Source organism: Scyliorhinus torazame, chromosome 5 (assembly GCF_047496885.1).
Source record: "Scyliorhinus torazame isolate Kashiwa2021f chromosome 5, sScyTor2.1, whole genome shotgun sequence".
NCBI classification, from domain to species: domain Eukaryota; kingdom Metazoa; phylum Chordata; class Chondrichthyes; order Carcharhiniformes; family Scyliorhinidae; genus Scyliorhinus; species Scyliorhinus torazame.
The window spans coordinates 161,020,368-161,039,325 of record NC_092711.1 but is presented as its reverse complement, the minus strand read 5'-3'; the positions used below and the strand labels follow the sequence as shown (position 1 = coordinate 161,039,325).

The 18,958-nt window shown below is 46.5% G+C and overlaps 1 protein-coding gene and 1 long non-coding RNA gene across 2 annotated transcripts in view; one reads left to right on the top strand and one right to left on the bottom strand.

The window, feature by feature from the left end:
• LOC140418012 (uncharacterized) overlaps positions 1-18,958 on the top strand; it is a 96,019-nt gene that overhangs the window by 33,330 nt on the left and 43,731 nt on the right. The window lies entirely within an intron of this gene.
• On the bottom strand, positions 6,224-15,546 carry LOC140422283 (uncharacterized). The gene is made up of 2 exons (XR_011947357.1): positions 15,176-15,546; positions 6,224-10,201 (listed from the first exon to the last, which is right to left on the bottom strand). It is a non-coding gene; the product is annotated as an uncharacterized lncRNA (long non-coding RNA).

Below are 18,958 nucleotides of genomic sequence, written 5' to 3'. Positions count from 1 at the left end.
AACTGCAGAATCTGTGAGAAACGCCCAGAATTCCAACCAAGGCCCCACCCTGAATCACTTATCCCCATGGTAACACAGCACAGTAGCATAGTGGTTAGCACAATTGCTTCACAGCTCCAGGGTCCCAGGTTTGATTCCCGGCTTGGGTCACTGTCTGTGTGGAGTCTGCACGTTCTCCCCATGTGTGCGTGGGTTTCCTCCGGGTGCTCCGGTTTCCTCCCACAGTCCAAGGATGTGCAGGTTAGGTGGATTGGCCATGATAAATTGCCCTTAGTGTCCAAAATTTCCCTTAGTGGGGTTACTGGGATAGGGTGGAGGTGTGGGCTTGGGTAGGGTGCTCTTTCCAAGAGCCGGTGCAGACTCGATGGGCCGAATGACCTCCTTCTGCACTCTAAATTCTATGATTCTATGTCCAACAGATGCTGAAATTAATGGACATCCAGCTTCAAAACTAAACCTTCTGACCCTGAGGTCTGCATGAAGAATTCACCTCTGGAACCAAGGCAGGACAGTAATTGTCAGACCTGATGTCTCCAGCTAAAAGAGCCCAGTTGCCCTTTTACAGATCTTACCCTTCCAGCTTTGACTTCAAGTCAACATCGGCCACACTTTGTGATTGTGAATTCCCCGAGAGTGTTTCTGCAAGATTCTCAACCCAGATTTTCCATTTATCTTCCTTTAAAAAAAAATCTAATTCCCAAGCTAAAAGTTATATTTCTGAAACATGAATTATGAAACGAGGTATTCGCAACATTTCCCCAGCAACAATGAAAATGTATCACGTTCGTAATATCCTATTTTGAATATTCCACCTTACAACGTGCTGTATATATTCACAACAGCCATGCTCTTATTGAATGGTGGAGCCGGCTCAAAGGGCCAAATGGCCGACTCCTGCTAATTTAAACACTGCAAATTTCCGTGTTTAAATATCTGATAACCTGCAATAGACAGAATAATCCCTCCATTGTCCCCATCACATTCACCAGTCTATCTTGCTATCAGCACACTGCTGAATTCCATGTCCAGGAACCACAGTCCACTGAAGATGGAAACATTACATCTTGCTGTGTTTTCTGAAAGTTTTCTTCCAATAATTATCGTCCAAAGTTCCTTCTGCGAGAGGAGAGTCCTCGTTGCTGCTCAGATGTGAGTTTTCAAGTTCAGTTTTGAAAACAGTCTGTTCAGAGTTCACCTTTTGAACTTTATTTTCTTCCATGTGTGTAGTTTCCCCATTGTTTCAATCCAAAGTGAATGTCCTGGTCAATCCCACATTTAAACTCTCTTCTTCTGGCTCAGTTGTAGGCGGAGCTTCATTTTTCAGTTCATTTCCCAGACTCCAACATTTTGGATTCTCTTTTGGAGACAGCAAGTTCAAAATGGCTTGTTTTGTGTCAACAACTCCTTCCTTCATTGGTCAAAATCTTCTTCAGCCACTTTAAGAATGTCATTCAAATGCTTTTTATGTGCAAGCAGAAAAGGTTCTGATATTCCTGTTTGGAGAAAATGGGATCTTGGACTTCAGAAATAGAGGATTGAGAACAAAAGCAGGGCAGTTATGTTGAACCTTTCTAAAGCTCTGGTTCGGCCACAACTAGAATATTGAGTCCAGTTGTGGGTAACCACACTTTAGGAAGGATGTGAGGCTCCTCGAGAGGGTGGAGAGCAGATTTACTAGAATGGTTCCAGGGATGAGGGATTTTAACCATTAGGTTTGGCTGGAGAAGCTGGGGTTGTTCACATTGGAGCAAAGGAGGTTGAGGGGAGGTTTGATAGAGGTGGATGTGAGTATGACAGGTTTAGATATGATGGTTAAAGAAAAGCTGTTGCCATTAGCTGATGGTACACGAATGAAAGGGGGAACATATTAAAAGTTTTACTCATTGATTCAATGAGCTGATTGGCCTCCTTGCCTGCCGTAACGACTATGATCAGCTGCTCCAGTCTCCCCAACTCACGACTCCCTCATCCCTGGTGCCATTCTCGTAAATCTCCTCTGCACCCTCTCTGAGAACTTCACATCTTTCCTAAAGTGTGGGGTCCATATCTCGGGTTCCATTCTAGAGGGATAGAATTGAAAAGCGGGGAGGTTATGTTCAACTTGTTTAGAACCAGGGTTAGACTACACTGGGAGCACTGTCAACATTTGTGATCTCCATTTAGGAAAAGGAAATAGAGGCACTGGAGAAGGTACAACAAAGATTCACAAGAATAATACCAGAACTGAGAGCATTTCACCTTCAGGAAAGGCTGGGGCTGCTTTTCTCTAGAAAAGAGAAGACTGTAGGGTGACCTGTTTTTAAAATTTATTTTTAAAATATAATTTTTTCTTAAGTTTAGAGTATCCAATTTTTTTTCCAATTAAAGGCCAATTTAGCGTGGCGAATTCACCTACCCTGCACATCATTTTGGGTTGTGGGCTGTGAGACCCACGCAGACATGGGAAGAATGTGCAAACAGCACACGGACAGTGACCCGGAGCCGGAATCGAACCCGGGTCCTCAGCGCCGTGAGGCAGCAGTGCAAATCACTATACTACTGTGCCGCCCTAGAATTAAGGGTGGCCTGATGGAAGTCTTTAAGATTATGAAGGGGTTTAATAATCCAATAGAGATATGACGAAAAACTGCTTTAGCCAGCAAGTGGTGAGGATGTGGAACTCACTACCACAGCGAGCGGTTGAGGTGAACAACATGAATACATTGAAGGGGAAGCGAGAGACATACATGAGGGAGAAAGGAATAGAAGGATATGTTGATGGGGGAGATGAAGAGGGGTGGGTGGAAGCTCATGTGGAGCATCAATACTGACAGAGACCAATTGAGCCGACTGGCCTGGCCCTGTGCTGTAGACTCAATGGAACAGAGACAAATGTATTTATTTTAGATCTACCTGTAGTGGGGGGAAATACACTTTACTATCCAGGATCAAAGAAATGTCCTTCGTCAGCTTTTGTGGATCATTTCAGTGGAAATGTGCTCGCTCAGGTTCAAAGAGCATAAGCCCACTGGAAGCAAAGTCGTGAGAACAGCCAGTCCAGCAGAAAGAAACCCTCCGACCCTCCCACGTCATCAAGTGTCAGAATGAACATGATTCAGTCCTGGATGTTATTAACAGCAGCAATAACAACAGAATCCAACCCCTTTCATCACTTATGAACTCGTTGGTGTCTCAGCAGGTTAGATGACTGTGTGAATCCCTTCCCACACACAGAGCAGGTGAACGGTCTCTTCCCGGTGTGAACTCGCTGGTGTGTCAACAGGGCAGATGAATCACTGAATCTCTTCCCACACGTCGAGCAGGTGAATGGCCTCTCCCCGGTGTGAACTCGCTGGTGTTTCCGCAGAGCAGATGACTCACGAAACCCCTTTCCACACACAGAGCAGTTGAATGGCCTCGCCCCGGTGTGAACTCGCTGGTGTGTCTGCAGGTTTGATAACTGAGTGAATCTCTTCTTGCATTCAGCGCAGGTGAACGGCTTCTCCCCAGTGTGAATACGTTGGTGAATCGCCAGTTTCGATGAGGATCTGAATCCCTTCTCACACCCAGAGCAGCTGAATGGTTTCTCTCCGGAGTGAACTAACTTGTGTGATGCTAAGTTGGATGAATTCCTGAATCCCTTCTCACACTCCGAGCAGATGAACGGCCTATCCCCAGTGTGACTGTGTCGATGAATTTCCAGCTGAGATGGGCGTCTGAATCCCTTCCCACAGTCCCCACATTTCCATGGTTTCTCCATGTTGCCCTGTGTCTCTCCAGATTTCACAATCAGTTGAAGAACACGTGTACGGTTTCTCCTTGCTATGAATGATGTGACACCTTTTGGAAGTGTAGCTGGATAAAGTCCTTCGACAGTCACTGTACTGGGACACTCTCACTTGGGTGTGTAGGTGTTGAAGCTTTTCCAGTGATACTAATTTTTAAAGTGGGCTGCATGGTGGCACAGGTTAGCAGTGCGGCCCAAGACACTGAGGACCCGGGTTCGATCCCAGCCCCGGGTCACTGTCTGTGGAATTTGGAGATTCTCCCGATGTCTGTATGGGTTTCACCCCACAACCCAAAGATGCGCAGGTTAGGTGGGTTGGCCACACTAAATTGCCCCTTAATTGGAAAACTATAATTGGGTACTCTAAAAAAAATTTTTTTTAAAGCAGACGAGCAGTTCTTATTCTAGCTTCAAAGACCAACAATATTCAGGTCATGATGAATGAAGTGACTCTGTCAGATCTTGACGTGAGGTTTGGTTTGAGATTCCTGTCTGTAAATTCTCCTCTTCTAAATCCTGTAAAAGGAGTTAACAAAACTCAACTGTCAGTACAGAATAAAAATTCAGAACACGCAATTCTAATTTCCTACGGACATTATTTTTCTCTCCTTCCCCAAAGCCTGGAAATCTCCATCCCACACTCTCTCCCTCCATTCTCACTCTGCTGTATCTAATATAGAGGGGGAATGAGACTAAAGAGAAAATGCTGGAAAATCTCAGCAGGTCTGGCAGCATCTGCAGGGAGAGAAAAGAGCTCATGTTTCGAGTCCAATGACTCTTTGTCAAAGCTAACGGACAGAGAAGTGGGGAATATTTATACTGTGGAGTGAGAATGAAAGACGAGGCTGATGGATTGTTTTACAGAGTCGGCATGGATTCGAGTGATCAAATGGACTCCTTTTGTGCCATAAAGGCTCTATAACTGGAAATATATAATGTAGCTACGGTACTATATTACAAGACTAGAAATAATAAAAATGTATTTATTACCGAACCACCAATAATATATCAAATCTGTACCATATAACACAAGAGAGAATGAGAAAAGAAAGTGTTTTACTCACAGATGGTGGAGGCTGGAGGAAGCTTAAGTCTTCATTCGCACAAACCCCCACTCTGATTGGTTGGTGGACACCTTCCGGTCCTCCAACCTCCCCATTGGTTCATACTGCATTCGGAAGGTCGGGGCGGGCTCTATCTGGCACATGCGCAGACGCCTTGTCCCTCGGACATGCGCAGTCCGCGGCCACGTACCCGCGCAGCGGATAGAGCGGTTTCTCTTGCGCGCACGGCATTGTGGGAACTGCGGCCGCCATTACCCATCCGGAGCCCAGTCTCCAAAATCCTGGCACTGGGATGGAAAGTGGTGACAGGGGGGGGGGGGGGGTGACGTCAGGGGGGGTGACGTCAGCCTGACACAAAGTACATGTGTGTAGTCACTGGATTGTGACCCCCCCCCTTAGCAAAACAGTTTGTTAACTTCAGGTATAAAGATTTAGACACCTGGGTGACATATTGGGGAGGGCAATAGGTGAGAGTGAAACTGAACCCGAGAGCAACACCTTCAGGGAAGGAGAATTGGGCGTTGAGGGGTGGGATGGGGTCAGGGGTAGGGCAAGAAACTGGGAGACTGCGTTTCCTTTGCTGTATTTGGAAATAAACGTGTTCAAGGTACTGTTCAGCTTGAGACCAATGCTTCCTCTGCAGACATAATTTAGAATTAACATGGTAGCAGAGAATCAGCACTAAACTTTGGTTCCTTGTGTAAGAAGTTTTATTCTCTCTCTCTCTGAGAAGATGCACATTGCTGCTGACAATTTTAGGTACAGAATGGCAGAGAACATTGCAAAATCACAGGCTTTGATTCTCCATCAATTTTCTCATAGGGAGAACAATATCAGAAATAGAACAGTGAAGCTGATGTGGACACGGGTTACTTCCTTCCCCTGAAAGAAGCTAGGTATGGCTTTATCACGAACAGCAAAATGCAAGGTTATGAGTATTTTCAGACTCGGTCGAAGATGATTTCAATATTGCGGAAAACACTCATTTCAGGTACTTTCGTATCAAATAGACAACTCACAGTGAGGCAAAGGAGTCATTGTGTCCGAGTTTCAAATAGACAAAATATTAGTGGCAGATACCAGAACAAAGGTATGTCTGCTGACAAGTGATGTGAAAATGATAATATGGGTCTTGGATGGTAACTGTAGGCGGTTGAACCCGGGAAATACACAGGGGTGATTAATCGGTGTTTTCAACATTGATTCTCAGTATCATTATGTAATGAATTGTTCCCAACGAAAGAATAGTGTTTTTCAAATAACCCATCAAACATAATCTTCTGAGGCTGAGAATGATGATGGTGACTGTTGTGGGACAACCCAGTCCCCACCAGGAGAGACTCAGGATCAGGTTTCAAAGCTTTATTCCGACGTATGAAGGGAGAAATCAATCTTATAATAATAATCTTTATTGTCACAAGTAGGCTAACATTAGCACTACAATGAAGTAACTGTGAAAAGTCCCTCGTCACAACATTCTGGCGCCTGTTCGGGTACACAGAGGGAGAATTCAAAATGTCCAATTTACCGAACAGCACGTCTTTCGTGACTTGTGGGAGAAAACTGAAGCACCTGACGGAAACCCACGCAGACACAGGGAGAACGTGCAGACTCCGCACAGACAGTGACCCAAGCTGGGAATCGAACCTGGAGGTACTCTAGTGCTCTGAAGCAACAGTGCTAACCTTAGTGAACCAGATGGCTTTTAATGACAATCTGCAATGGTATCATCGTCATCATTAGACTTTTAATTCCAGATATTTTATTGAGTTTAAATCCAGCACCTGTCATAGTGGAATTCGAACCCGGATCCCCAGATCATCACCCTGGGTCTCTGGATTACTCGTCCAGTGACAATACCACTTTGTCACCGCCTCTCCAATTAATAAAGTCAAAGATACTATCTGCTTTATTAACTGCTCTCTCAACATGCCCTACCACCTTTAATGACTTATGTACATATACACCAAGGTTCCTCTGTTCCTGAACCTCCTTTAGAGTTTTTCCCTTTATTTTATATTGTCTCTCCATAGTCTTCCTGCCGTAATAAATCACCTCTCACACTTCTGTGAACTGAACTTCATCTGCCACTTGTCTGCCCAATCCACCAACCTGTCAATATCCCTTTGATGTTCGAGACTATCCTCATCACAGTTGACAATGTTTCCAATCAACCCCTGAGCGCCAGTCTGGGTCATGAATATATATCAGGAAGAGCAAGGGTCCCAACACTGACCCCTGGGGAAATTCCACTGCAAACCTTCCTCCAGTCTGAAAAACAACCATTTATCACTACTCTCTGTTCCTGTCACTCAACAATTTCTTATCCAAGTGCCGACTTTCCCTATTATTCCATGAATTAGATTTTTCCTCACAAGTCTGTTGTGTGATTCTGTGTCAAATGTCTTTTGAGAATCCGTATACACCACATCAACAGTGCTGCACTTATCAACCTTCTCTGCGCCCTCCTCAAAATACTCCAGCAAGTTATTTAAACATAATTTTCTCCTAATGAATCCAGGCTGGTTTTCCTTAATTTTCCTGCACTTGTCTAAGTGACCATTGATTCAGCCCCAAACTTTATTTTCCAGGAGTTTCCCTACCACTGAAGTCAGACTGACTAGTCTGTAGTTGCCGGCTTTATCCTCGCATCCCTTTTTGAACAAGGGTGTAACATTCATAATTCTCCAGTCCTCTGGCACCATCCCTGTGTCTAAGGAAGACTGGAAAATTATCACTAGTGTCTCTGCAATTTCCACTCACTTCCCTCAGTATCTCAGGATGCATCTGGTGCTGGAGCCTCATCTACTGTCAGTAAAGATGGTGTTTTTACCACCTCAGAATTACAGATTAATAGAGCAGACGAGGCCCTTCAGCCCATCGTGTCTGCACCAACACATGAAAAACACCTGACCTGCCGACCTAATCCCATTTGCCAGCACTTGGTCTATAGCCTTGAATGTTAAGGCATGCCACGTGCCAATCCAGGTACTTTTTAAAGGATGTGATGCAGCCGACCTCTACCACCCTCCCAGACAGTGCATTCCAGACGGTCACCAACCTCTGGGTAAAAAGGTTTTTCTTCAAATACCCTTTCCCTCACCTTGAACTTGTGTCCTCTCATAACTGACCCTTCAACTAAAGGGAACATCTGCTGCCTATCCACCCTGTCCATGCCCCTCATAACCTACATACATCTATCGGGTCGCTTCTCAGTCTTCGCTGCTCCAGCGAAAACAAACCAAGCCTGTCCAATCTCTCTTCATAACTTAAATGTTCCATCCCAGGCATCATCCTGGTGAATCATTGGAACGTCCCAGTGTGGTGCCATTCATTGAATACTCCTTTGTCAAATTACTCCTTCCAATCATCTCACACTTTTCAGGGTTAAATTCCATCTGCCACTTTTCCACCCATTTAACCATCCCGACTATATCTTCCTGTAACCCAAGACTCTCAACCTAACTGTTAACCATCCGTCCATTCTTTGTGTCATCCGCAAACTTACTGTTCCTGCCCCCCACATAGTCATCTGCCATTTATATAAATGATGAACAATAGGGGACCCGGGACTGATCCCTGTGGTACACCACTGGACACTGGCTTCCTGTTACCAAAGCAGCCGCCTGTCATCACCCTCGGTCTCCTACAGCTAAGCCTCCTCTTTCTCAATTATTAATTCTTCAAGTGCACCAGTTACCTCCTCTCTTACCTCGGTCTGGGTAGAATCTTCTTCCTTTTTAAAGACAGATGCAAAGTACTCATTTAAAACCTTCACTATTTCTCTTGCCTCCACCTGCAAGTTCTCCTTTGGTCCTTCAATACCCAGCCTGATTCTCCATTGTATTTCTACCTGAGATCGTTCATCTGCGCAATTCATTTTTCTGATCTTCACCTCTATCTCCCTCACCATCCAGGCAGCTCTGGATTTATTTCTTTTATATTTCCATCAAGAAATATACCTTTTTCTAGTTCTTTCTGTTTTTACTTTCGATCTACCTGTAGTAGCAGTAAAACCACCATTTGCCATCCAGGATAAAATAAATGTCCTTCACCAGCTTTTGTGGTACATTTCAGTGGAAATGTGCTCTCCCAGGTACAAAGAGCATCAGCCTACTGGAAACAAAGTCGTGATACCAGCCAGTCCTGCAGAGAAAAACCCTCAAATCCTCCCACTTCACCAAGTGTGAAAATGAACATGGTTCAGTCCTGGATGTGATTAACAGCAGCAATAACAGCAGAATCCAATCCCTGTAATCACTTGTGAACTTGTTGATGTCTCCGCAGGTGGGATAACTGAGCAAATCCCTTCCCACACTGAGAGCAGGTGAATGGTCTCTCCCCAGTGTGAACTCGCTGATGTTTCTGCAGCTGGAACAATTTACTGAATTCCTTCCCACACGGAGAGCAGGTGAATGGTCTCTATTGAGTGTGAATGTGCTTGTGTGTCCGCAGGTTTGATAACTGAGTGAATCCCTTCCCACACTGAGAGCAGGTGAATGGCCTCTCCCCAGTGTGAAGGCGCTGGTGTCTCTGTAGGTGGAATAACTGAGTGAATCCCTTCCCACATTGAGAGCAGGTGAACGGCCTCTCTCCAGTGTGAACCCGCTGGTGTTTCTGCAGGTCGGATAACTGAGTGAATCCCTTCCCACACTGAGAGCAGGTGAATGGCCTCTCCCCAGTGTGAAGGCGCTGGTGTCTCTTCAAGTGGAATAACTGAGTGAATCCCTTCCCACATCGAGAGCAGGCGAACGGCCTCTCTCCATTGTGAAGGCGCTGGTGTCTCTTCAGGTTGAATACCTGAATGAATCCCTTCCCACATTGAGAGCAGATGAACGTCCTCTCCCCAGTGTGAACTCGCTGGTGTTTCTGCAGGTCGGATAATTGAGTGAATCCCTTCTCACACTGAGGGCAGGTGAACGGTCTCTCCCCAGTGTGACTGCGTCAATGAACTTCCAGCTTAGATGGGGCTTTGTATCCCTTCCCACAGTCCCCACATTTCCATTGTTTCTCCATGTTTTGGGTGTCCTCGTGTCTCTCCAGGTTGGACAATCAGTTGAAGCCTTGTCCACACACAGAACACGTGTACGGTCTCTCCCGTTGTGAATGCTGCAATGTTTTTTCAGGTTGTGTAACTGGTTAAAGTTCTTTCCACAGTCACTGCTCTGGAACACTCACTCGGGTGTGTATGTCTCGGTGCTTTTCCAGTCACACTGATGTTTAACATCTTTTAAAATAGGCAGATCAGGGAAACATCTCTCCTTGTAAACTCAAAGGCCGATGATATTCAGCCCCGATGAATCGAGTGACTCTGTGAGATTGGGATGTGATCATTGAAACTTCTGTCTGTAATTCCTCCTCTTCTAATATCCTGTAAAAACAATTTACAAAAAGTTACTTTACTCCTCCTCATTTTGGAGAAGGTATCCTGAGGGTAACGACAGTCTGGCCGTGGGGTTAATCCTCCGGGTCCTCAGTCTTATTGAGGAATGTCCCCTTGGATCTATTGTGGTGGTGATTCTTTTGTATTTTTGTTCTTTTGAGACGGTTTATGTGTCACTGTCAGCACAGGATAGAAATTCAGAACAGACAATTCTAGTTCCCAGAGAACATTCTTTCCTCTCTCATTCCCCAAACGCTGTAAATCTCCATCCCACACACTCTCCCTCCATTCTCACTCTGCTGTATCCAATATTTACCCTCCCAATTCTCTTGAAGATGCCAATTCAGGCTAATTGACAGATCCATGCTCAGTGCTTTCTGTCCTGGGCACAGAGATCATAACAAATAGGAGCTGCAGTCAACCATTCAGCCCATCAAGCCTGCTCAACCATTCAATCTCATTGGCCGATCTACCTCAGCACCATTCCAAAACTAATCCCCATATCCCTCGATATCTTCAATATCTAGAAATGTATCAATGTTGGTCCTGAAAATACTTGATAACTGAGGCAATGTCGCACAGTGGTTAGCACTGTTGCTTCACAGCGCCGGGGATCCGAGTTCGATTCCCAGCTTGGGTCACTGTCTGTGCGGAGTCTGCACATTCTCCCCGTATGTGCGTGGGTTTCCTCCGGGTTCTCCGGTTTCCTCCTACAGTCCAAAGATGTGCAGGTTCGGTGGATTGGCCATGATAAATTGCCCTTAGTATCCAAAATTGCCCTTAGTGTTGGGTGGGGTTACTGGGTTATGGGGATAGGATGGAGGTGTGGACCTTGGGTCGGGTACTCTTTCCAAGAGCCGGTGCAGACTCGATGGGCCAAATGGCCTCCTTCTGCACTGTAAATCCTATGTAAAAGACGTACTGTTAGGTGAATTGGACATTCTGAATTCTCGTTTTGTGTACCCGAACAGGTGCCAGAGTGTGACGACTAGGGGATTTTCACAGTAACTTCATTACAGTGTTAATGTAAGCCTACTTGTGACAATAAAGATTATTATTATTACTATCATCCGTGTTACTGACCAGAGGCTGAGTGTACTGACTCAATATCTGTGAGCTCATGAGGCCGAGCTGCAAAACATCATGAAGAGACTCGATGATCCTGAGGAGAGAATCCTGAACGTTGAGCAAGATGCCTCCTCGAAGGAGGCAAGATGCCTCCTCGAAGGAGGCAAGAATTCAATCCCTGGAAAACTGGCCAGTGGCAGAAGTCCAGGAGGACTTGGAGAACCGAGGGTCAGAGAAAGAACATCCGAGTCGTCGGCCTGCCAGAAGGTGTTAGGTTCTTCGAGGACCGGCTGCCACGTTTTCCCAAGTTGGATGTGAAGCCTGGGCGATTCCAATGAGAAAGGGCATCGGATCCTGTCTTTGAGGCCGAGGAATAGTTTTCATCCCAGGCCTGGAATCATTCACTTCCACAACTTGAAAGATCACCAGAAGGTCCTGGAGACGGGTAAGGTGAGGTGGGACCTGGCTCCATGAGGGAGTGAGGATTTCCTTCTTCCAGGACTTTTCGGCAACAAAGAAAATGAAACATCGAGATTTCGATGAAGTTTGAAGGGAACTCAAGGCTGCGGGAGTGAATTACGTCGCTTTATCCTGTGACCCGGAAAATATCTGACAACTCCGTCAAGTCTTTTGATAATCTGACTACTGCCTTGGTCTTCATTAAATCCATGAAGGGCAAGGATTTGGAGGGATGGTTTGCAGCTCGGACTAACTCAGGCTCTAATCCGGACTCTTTCCTTATCACTGTTTTGTTGTCTGAATTTGTTATCTTTTATCCCATTGAAGGGAGTTGTTATTCTGTGAGGGCCGATTGAATGTCTTCTTCTCCCTCGAGTGTTCTAGGGACTCGTATTATCTTATCTCAGTTATGGTAGATGTGCTGTGTGCTTATTAATTCATCGTCTTTCTTCTATTATCTGAGCGTTAATCATGGCAGAACCGAATGGTGCCATTGCTGAAGGGTGGGTATTGATAGATGCAGGTCTTCACGGGTGGGTCCAAAATGCAGGAGGGTCATTCGATCTCTATTCCCTTGTTGGCCCTTCTTTTCTTCTTCTCATTTTGGAGAAGGTATCCTGAGGGTAACGACAGTCTGGTCGTGGGGTTAATCCTCCGGGTCCTCAGTCTTATTGCGGAATGTCCCCTTGGATCTATTGTGGTGGTGATTCCTTTGTATTTTTGTTATTATGGGAGGGTTTATGTGTTGTTGATTTTATCCTACTCTGGTACAGACGGGGCTTTTATCCCTGAAAGGAGCAGTTTGGGGAAACTTTGGTGCCTCTGGTGTAAAGTGAGTTGGAGGAGGGGGTAATGATGCACGCACGATTGTGGTGTAAAAATCTGTTCCTGTTCTCTCTGTCGCCTAACTAATGGCGACAGTTAATCATCAAATTTTCTCAGGGAATGTATGGGGCATTTATCGCTCTATCAGAAGGAAAATGATTGTCTCCTTTCTTAAGGAGAAAGTTGACACAGCTTTATTCCAGGAAACACATCTAGATTAAACTCAATTGGGGTCGACACGGTGGCACGGTGGTTAGCACGGGTGCATCACAGCTCTAGGGTCTCAGGTTCAATTCCGGCCTCGGGTGACTGGCTGTGTGGAGTTTGCACATTCTCCCAGTGTCTTTGTGGGTTTCCTCCGGGATCGCTGGTTTCCTCCCACAGTCCAAAGATGTGCAGATTAGGTGGATTGGCCATGCTACATTGCCCCTTATGTTCAAAAAAGTTGGGTTGGGTTACTGGATGACTCGGATAGGCTGGAGGCATGGGCTTAAGGAGAGTGCTCTTCCAAAAGCAGGTGCAGACATGATGGGCCGAATGGCCTCCTTCTGCACTGTCAAGATTCTGATATGAGGAATACATTTAATTGAGGCGGGATTGGGTGAGGCAGGTATTTTTCGCCTCTTTTTCATCAAGTAGCAGGGGTATGGCAAACTTTATTAATAAAAATATCCCTTTTAAAGTTGAAACCTGCACAAAGGACAAAGCAGATAGATATGTGATCATTAGAGGTTTGGTGCATGGAGATGTTGTTTCAATAATGAATGTTTATGGATCCCCGAATTACTCCCGGAGTTAATTACGAATGCTTTTGTGGATTTCGCAAAGTTAGCTTCAACTAACATTTTTGTGGTTGGCGACTTCAACTGCCACTTATATCCTCTGGTAAATAAGCTCCCGGTTACCAAGGTACGTTACATGGATGTTTGGAGAACTTTGCATCTGAGGGGCGGAGATTTTACGTTCTTTCCAGCCCCACATCAATGTAATACTAGAATCAACGACTTTTTTGTGCCGAAGACGATCCGACACCTGGTGTCCTCCTGCACCACAGGAAACATTATAATTTTGGACCAATCCACCTCACCAGCCCCCCCACCTCCCCCCCATTTTTCAGGAGCTTCTGCTCGAGGGCTTACCCCCAGGTCAAGAACGTGGAGGTTTGATGCCTTCCTGCTAAGAGGTACCTCACTTAAACTCTTCCTTAAAATGTGTAGCGAGTTCTTCCTTTTCTTTAACTCGGCCCCTGGTATTTCCCCCTCCAGACGTGTGAAGTTTATGCCGGGTGGTGCTGGGGGGGGTAATCATTTCTTACCCTGCTAATAAAAGATTCAGGTGCTGGAGAACCAGCGGCGTCTGGAGGTTTGTTTGGCGAAGGCCGAGGAGAATTTTAAGGAGGCCCGAGTAAGCTATTGCTGAAGGAGGTTAATGCAGCAAGACTCCCTATTTACTCAGCAGGTTGAGAAAAGTTGAAAGATTGCGAGGCAGAAGTTGTACGAGTTTGGGAGTAACCCGAGCAAATACAAATGCCGACTTCAGAGCGATTTTCTCTGTGTGGCTTGGCGGAGGGAAAAGAGCCATGAAGACGGAGTAAATAAACCGAAATTTCGGGAATTCTATGCAGGATTATACAAGTCTGAGCAGTCTGGTGATGTGTTGGCGGTGTGGAGCATTATTTCTCTTCCTTGAATCTCCCGGAGGCCTCAGAAAGACAGCATGAGGCTCTTAAGGCTACTCTTTCTAGGGAAGCGATGTCAAAGACCATGAAGGTAAAGCGCTGGGACCATATGGCTGTGGGTGTGGGTTTTACAGGGGATTTGAGGATTTACTGTTGGATCTATTTGTGGGTATGTATTATCACTTTGACTCAAGTATGCTGCCATCGACTCTTTGTGAGGTTTATGTCTGTTTGATTCTAAAGCGGACAAGGATCACAGGAGTGTGTCTCTTATCAGCCAATCTCTCTTTTGAATGTTGACTTGAAACTGCTATCTAAAGTTCTGGCGAGAAAGCTGGAGGGCATCCTTCCAACAATCATTTCTTAATTTTAATTTAGAGTACCCAATTCATTTTTTCTAATTTAGGGACAATTTAGCTTGGGCCAATCCACCTCCCCTGCACATCTTTGGGTTGTGGGGGTGAAACCCACGCAAACACGGGGAGAATGTGCAAACTCCACACGGACAGTGACCCAGAGCCTGGATCAAACCTGGGACCTCGGCGCCGTGAGGCAGCAGTGCTAACCACTGCACCACCGTGCTGTCCTCCTTCCGGCAATCATGTGGGAGGACCAGTCTGGCCTCGCTCTGCATCACTAACCAGCTGAGCTAAATTGGCTCCTAATTATATTACAAGCTGGGCAGCGGCAGGGTTCATGAATGTCATATTTGGGCTTCTGAGAAGATCTTGACAAATAAATGTATCAAGCTGAGGAAGCAAAGGATGTCAATGTCTTTAAGAGAGAGAGAGAGAGAGACCTGGGCTAACCTTCCCAGACTCTGCACCCTCCCTGGATTCACTTCCTTTCCCTTCAGTTGCTGCAAGTCACCAATTGAAGGTCAGAATGAGAAAAGAAATGGAAAGGGGGAGAAAAGAAAGTGTTTTACTCACAAATGTTGGAGACAGGAGGAAGTTTGCGTCCTTGTGAAGTTCAGTCGAGCAGTCACACAAAGCCCGCGCTGATTAGCTGGAGGACCAGAGTCCTTCTGGTCCTCCAACTCTGGCCATTGGTCAATACCTCAGGTAAAAGGTCAGAAGGCGGGCTACCCTTTGCACATGCGCAGCCGCCCCTCTCCCTTGGACATGCGCAGTCGTGGGCAGGAGGAGATCACCGATTGGCTTCTCGCTCTGGCCATCAGCCGGTTGCCTGGAAACCTTGTCTCGAGGAGGTTCTGTTGTCGTTTTTTTTCCCCCTTGTTCAGGGGGCGGGCGAAACAACGGGTGGGGGCGGGGAGCGCCGGGCCTGCGCACTGGAACCCGGTGACGACTGCGCGGAATAGAGTACTTCCTATTGGCTGATTCAAGCAGGGCCCCATTGTGATGTCACAGCGGAAGTGAAGGAAAAAAACTCCTGTCTCCAACATCTGTGAGTAAAACACTTTCCTTTCTCCCCCCTTTCCATTTATTGTCTCATTCTGACCTTCAACTGGTCACTTGCAGCAACTGAAGGGAAAGGAAGTGAATCCAGGGAGGGTGCAGACTCTGCAAAGCTTGGCCCAGGTTTCTCTCTCTCAAAGACATTGACATCCTTTGCTCCCTCAGCTTGACACACTTATTTGTCTGGCTAAAAGGATGGTCTCTCGCCACCGGGGGTAGCAGCGCGGTTGGGTGACCTGCACGACTTACTGCGGTTGGAGAAGATAAAGTCTGAGAAGGTTGCAGCAGGGGAGTTTGTGAAAAGGTGGGGGATGTTTGTGACCATGTTTGAGGAGCTGTTCGTCGCAGGGGGGGAGGGGGAGGGGGGGGTGAAAAAGGAGAAAAATCTGTACAGACCGTATCGTTGATTGTTGGCAAGAATGTTTCCCGGGGGGGGGGGTGTTTATTTGCTGTAACCTACTTTGATACAAGTTTGAATAAAATGCATTAAAAATAAAAATAAATAAAAGGATGGTCTCTTTCCTGATGTTCAATTAAAGGAAGAGAAAATACTGGAAAATCTCAGCAGGTCTGGTAGCATCTGTAGTGAGAGAAAAAAGCTGTTGTTTCAAGTCCGATGACTCTTTGACAAGACTTTGACAAAGAGTCATCGGTCTCGAAACGTCAGCTCTTTTCTCTCCCTTCAGATGCTGCCAGACCTGCTGAGATTTTCCAGCATTTTCTCTTTCGTTTCAGATTCCAGCACCTGCAGTAATTTCCTTTTATCACAATTAAAGGGCTGGTTTCTCCAGGAGATGGCTGCTATTTAATGGGACAGTAAATTAATATCGGTTAGAGATATGTCTAGTAGTTTTAAATTAGATAAATTATTTATGGTCTGCAATAAACTACATTTACTATTATTTCTGGTTGTGTAATATTGTACTGTCGCCACTTATATATTTCCAGTCATCTCTTCCCTCAAAAGGCTATTAGTCTATGGAATTCGCTTCCACAGGGATCAGTGGAGTCTGTGGGTCACTGAATATAATCAAGGATGAGTTGGACAGATTTTTAATATTTCTTTTATGTTTTCTTCAGCATTTTTAAAACAATGAATGCAACAAAATAACAGAAATATTGATGGAAAATGGGTACAGTGTAGAACAACTGATACTGCCGCATAAATGCAAGCAACATATTGCAGAATTAATTCATAGCTGGATATTTGAGCGACCAGAGCCCCAAGATGAAATGCCAGATCAGTTAACAGGTTAACATAGTGAGTGGGGAAAGATGGTAAGATGATATAAAAACAGAAGCATAACAATGCAGGGCGCATACCCCAAAAATTACAAAACAGACTAACAACATAGTCAAATTAAAATAGCATAGATGACGTAGAATCTCTATAGTGCAGAAGGAGGCCATTCGCTTCTTCAAGTCTGCACTGACCCTCAGAAAAGCACTCACAGAGGCAGACTCCCCATCCTATTCCCATAATCTGGTGCATTGATCATGGTCAACCCACCTAACCTAACATCGTTTGTGTGCGGAGGGGCAAGAATTCAAAAATCCCTAAAACGGTACTACAATGGAGAAGAAACATGGGAGGCTTGGCCCTCCTTAACTTGCAATACTATCACTGGGCAGCCACAGCCGAAAGAGTGGAGAAATAGGTAAAGGACCCAGACATGGAATGGTTGATGATGGCCGAGTCCTCATGTACAGGAATGACCCTCCGGGCCCTCGCCACGGCAACACTCCCATCCCCGCCAGCAAAACACTCAAGTCCAGTGGTGGTAGCTACCCTGAGAACCTGGAACCAGATGTGGCAGCATTTCAGTCTGACCGATGTGTCCTTCATGGCCCCCATCTGCGGCAACCATAGGTTTGCACCAGCCATTCTCGACACCACCTTCAAGAGGTAGAGACAGGACGGGGGAACACTGATGGTTCGGGACTTTTACACGGGAAATAGACTAGCGACCTTAGAGGTGCTGACGGAGAGGCTGGACCTACCAAACAGGGATGAGCTCCAGGTCAAAAACTTTCTCTGCAAGGAGACACCAGCACACCCAGGAACCCTGAGAAGCACAATGCAAGAGGAGTTACTGGATGCAGACAGTCTGGAGAAGGGAAACTGTGGGGACCTGTACGGACAACTCTTAATAAGGATACGCTCCTAGCACACTGGGCTAAATCGCTGGCTTTGAAAGCAGACCAAGGCAGGCCAGCAGCACGGTTCGATTCCCGTAACAGCCTCCCCGAACAGGCGCCGGAATGTGGCGACTAGGGGCTTTTCACAGTAACTTCATTTGAGGCTGACTTGTGACAGTAAGCGATTTTCATTTTCATACTTGACCAAACCCAGGAAAAATGGGAGGAAGAGCGAGGGACGGAAATAGGGTGGGGACTCTGGAGCGAAGCACTGAACGGAACCAACTCCACCTTCTCCTACGCAAGGCTAAGCTTCATGCAGCTGAATGTTGTGCACAGAGCACACCTGACAAGAACCCGAATGAGCAGGTTCTTCCCGGAGATGGAGGACAAACGTGAATGGTGCCAGCGGGGCCCGGCAAACCATGCCCACATGTTCTGGGTATGCCCCACACTTGTCAAATTCCTATTTAGAGGCAATGTCCATGGCTATGAGGGTGGAGCCGTGCCCACAAATGGCAGTCGTCGGGGTATCGGTCCAGCCAGAACTATTCATGGGGAAGAGGGCGGACGCCCTTGCCTTTGGTTCTCTAATCGGCCGCTGGAGAATCCTGCTCGGCTGGCGATTAGCAGCACCACCCACAGCTCAGACTGGCTGGCAGACCAATCGGGATTTCTCCACCTGGAGAAGATCAAGTTCACCGTCCGAGGGTCAGAGGATGGTTCCTACAAAGTGTGGAGGCCATTCACCAACTTGTTCCAGGACCTGTTTGAAGCCAGCGGCCAATGGAACACTGGGAGGGAGATGAACGTATGGGAGCCAACGGGATCACAGGGAGCAGGCAGGAAAAGGGGAGGGGGGGGCCTACTGGGACAAGGAGGGAGAACCAGAAACCAACTGACACAGAGACCAGGGAGCCCAGAACAAAAACACAAGAAGAGGAACCCCCAAGGGAAGGTTTAAAACAGGACAGGGAGTGCGCGGGGGGGGGGTGGAGGGAGGGCACCGTCCACTTGTAAATAACAGATAACTCCCATTGTACAGTGAAGGGCCCAGGAAAGGACCCAGAAACGACGAGTGAAGGGGGCGGAGGGGAGGGACGGGAGATGGAGGGATCGGCACAAAGGAAATTGACATGCACATTGTAATCGGCAGAG